Raw genomic sequence first — 3,816 nt, 5'->3', positions numbered from 1 at the left:
AGTATGTATCTACCTGGACCATGAATCATGACGAGCGAAACAGTAAAAATAAAATGAGCATAGTTTTCCCCACCATCACCTCAAATATAGTTTTTACATTGCCATACAATACAAGGGCAGTGTGGTGTTATGTTGTGTGGTGTGCAGTGGAAGGTCAAGAGGTCAGGAGGAGACCTATCTCCTGAACCGAAGACTCAGCCCGTGTTTGAAGGAAAGTGACTGGACCTGGAGGCCCCATCAGCTGACTGCGTTTTACCGTCTCAACCCAGATCAAATAAAACCTGAGTGTGCGTGTAACACGCTGTGTGCAGTCTGATGGGGTGGGGGGGGGGAACGCCTGCAGGCTGCACACACACACATTGTTTACATGTTAGTGTAGCATTGTTGATCCTCTGACTCACTGTCATATTTTTAGTTTGACGTTTTACTCACAGGACAGTTTCTATTTTTAACTCGCAACCACGTCACCACGACAACTTGTTCTAGTTTATCATATTCATACTGCATATTATTATATTCATACTGATTCACTCACACACACAGACACACAACACAACACCACTAATTCACACCACTTGATCTCACACACACTGATTCACAATCTCACATAAGGAACATTGTTCTTGAATCTGTTGTTTTCATGTTATTTTCTGTTTTTAATGCTTTAGTTTCCTGATTATACTGTAAGACTTTTACTGAAGTAACATTTTCAATGCAGGACTTTAATGTTTCACTGTGTGGTACTTTCACTGCAGTAAAGGATCTAAATACTTCTTCCTCAGAAGTAAGAAAAACACTTAGAAAAACAAAAGAAAGTGAAGACAGAAACTGGCCTGCAGTGACCTGCAGCACTTTCAGTCTCAGAGTCTCTTCATGTTCAGTTTCAGACGTTAGCAGACAGCATGTAAACAGACTCTGTTCCTGTCTGATCCAGGTCCAGGAGGCCTCGTTTCCCAGAAGTCTGCAGGGCTGGGAGGCTGCAGCGGGAACAGAGCGTCCGAAAAGAAACAGCAGAAATACTCAAGACAACAGAGACACTGCCTTACATGGTTAGTGTGTGTGTGTGTGTGTGTGTGTGTGTGTGTGTGCAGCATTTCAAATATGCAAGAATCTCCAGGCATTAAGAAAAAGATATTATGAAACTTGTTAAGTAGCCGCAGACAGAAAAGAGCCAGACTTTCTGTGTTAGCGCCCTCTAGAGGCTGTAGAGTGCATTACAACCACAGTCTGGTGATTTATCTGGGCCGAGGTAGCAGCGAGGAGACGGAGGACGGCTGCTGTCTGATGGTTCAACCTTTCAGCTCAGCCACGAGCAGCAACGACGTTAATCAAGCATTATGTGAAGGATCCCTACAGAGATAGACCTTTAGTTTAACCACAAACAGTAATATCACTATCACTCTCCACCAGACTCCAGAGACAAAAACACTCATTTTACCTTCAGATCTATATATATATAAAAACCGGTGTTTTTGAGCTGCAATTTAAAATATTAAGTTAACAATCCAAACTTACTTTTATTAGTTAACTCAACAATCTTGGAAATACAGAATTGTAAATATAAATATTTTCTATAACGTGAAGGTTCAAGTTTATCTGAGGAAGAAAATTAAATTATCTTTAAAAATTGTTAGTTGGGAAAACTGAAAAAATAAATAAAATAAATAATAAAAGAGTTTAAGTTCGGCTCAAAACCCAAAAATCGAATGAAGTTGACTTTAAATGAGAACTTTTACATTTTTACAGTATATTAAATTATGAAGTACAGATATTTTTGTTTTTAAAACTAAAAGATTTAAGTTTTTCCAGGGAAGAACAGTAAATTATCATTAGTTATTAGTCAGTTTTTGTTTTTTACAGTGTGTATATCAGCTTCCTGTCCCACTTGAGTTGTCAATAAAGGTGTAAAAGCCCCCAAAAGTTATTAAAAATAATAAATAAATATATATAATATATATAAAAGAAAGGACCAATAACAACAAGCTGCACACATCCTCCAGTTCCTGTCTGAACCACTAGAGGGTGACATCACTCTACACAAAAACCACACAAGAGCCAAAATGAAGTCTGTCTGTGTCAGGAAGTAAAAGTTTATATTATATTTTGTATTTATTCTGATGTTATAACTTATTTTATTTTCAAGCTTAAATAATAACAGTTTGTATTTATGTGATTTAATTATTGTACAAGAGAGAAGCCGGATGGACGCTGCAGAAAGACGGAAAACAACGAAACTACCTATAAATACAGGTGAACACTGCTATAATATCAATAATCAGGCTTAAATTTAAAGCTCTTATTATTCGATTTTTTCTGTTTTTAATGTGAACTTTAAAAGTTATGTCTGTGAAATTACATTAAAAAAACTGTATTCTGACAGTTTACCAATTTATACACTGATAAACAACATTTATTCAATGTTTTCTTCCATAATTATACAAGATATCTGTCAATTAACAAACAAATCCATGTAAAATTACACAACAAATACTTTTTTTACTGTTAATGTCACTAATTTTAATGAATTTTAGTGAAATGTCCTAACGGTTATCTAAACTTGAATCTATATAATAAACTGCCAAACATACATATATGATTTTATTGAATACAATTCATTATAAATACATTTATAATGAATTTTATACTTTTTTTATGTGAAAAAATGACATTTTCTTTAAAAAGCCACTTAAATTTGTATGATGTATTTTAGGAGTTATTCTCACATTTAGACATGTAAATTCACAGCCCTGCTTTTGCTAATTATTATTCACATATTTGCATGTTGATTTATAATATTTCCGTTATATCAATGTGTACATATAAAAGAAGATAATATTAGTATAACTACATATTATAAGATAAACAAGTCCATGTAAACTGTACAGTATTATTGTTACAGTAGTTATAACCTGCTAACCACAAGCAGGGACGTTTCCATCTTCAAACAAATCGTTTCATTTAAGTAAAAACGAATCTCCAGTATCTTAACAGAAAAAACAAAGATTTTAGTGCTTCAGTGAATCCAGCTGCAATGTCTCATCTTTTCACGTCCTGTATCATCAACAACGCTCCGGATTTTATTACAAGGGAGGAGCAGGACACTGTTTGTTCACTAATCCATGAGCCCCTGTTCAGTATGACTGTATCACACACACACACACACACACACACCGACATACACACACACACACCACACACACACACACACACTTGGATAACAGTGAATTTGGCCTGACACCACCTTTAACACACATACACACACACACTTTCAGCTCATCCCACGTCCGTCCAACACTCAATCATCCAACTGCTGGCCTGGAGCAAAGTTTCAGCAAATCACTGCCAAAACTCTGGTCATGTATTAGTCCTTCCACACACACACCCCACACACACACACACACACACACACACACACACACACACCATGTTAAAGCGCTCTTTATGGTAACCTTTCTACCTTAAAACTGGTTATCAGGTCATTTTGGAATGGTTGCCCTCTTTGAGTCGGATGCTCGGTGGAAACTGTGATCATGTTTTATGGGTAGGAAAGCTGGATTTACAGAGTTTCCTGATGGACGTCTTAAAGGAACTGCTGTGAGATGTAGCCACTGTGGCTGCAGGTTGAGATGTTTTCAGGACGTCAGAGGAAGCTAATGAAGCCGTCGGACGATATTAAACATCAGATTTTCAGTCATTGTCGAGAGCTTTGTGAAATAAGAGTCTTGATGTTTGCTGTAAGTTGTCGACTGGCTAGTTTTTGATCATAAGTAACATAAATCATACATAATACATATCAATTATGTATATTAAATTACA

Source organism: Morone saxatilis, unplaced genomic scaffold, assembly GCF_004916995.1.
Source record: "Morone saxatilis isolate NCDOM2014 unplaced genomic scaffold, NCSU_SB_2.0 Contig11, whole genome shotgun sequence".
In the NCBI taxonomy this organism is placed as follows: domain Eukaryota; kingdom Metazoa; phylum Chordata; class Actinopteri; family Moronidae; genus Morone; species Morone saxatilis.
The sequence above is the reverse complement of the archived record's forward strand: the minus strand, read 5'-3'. Positions refer to the sequence as shown.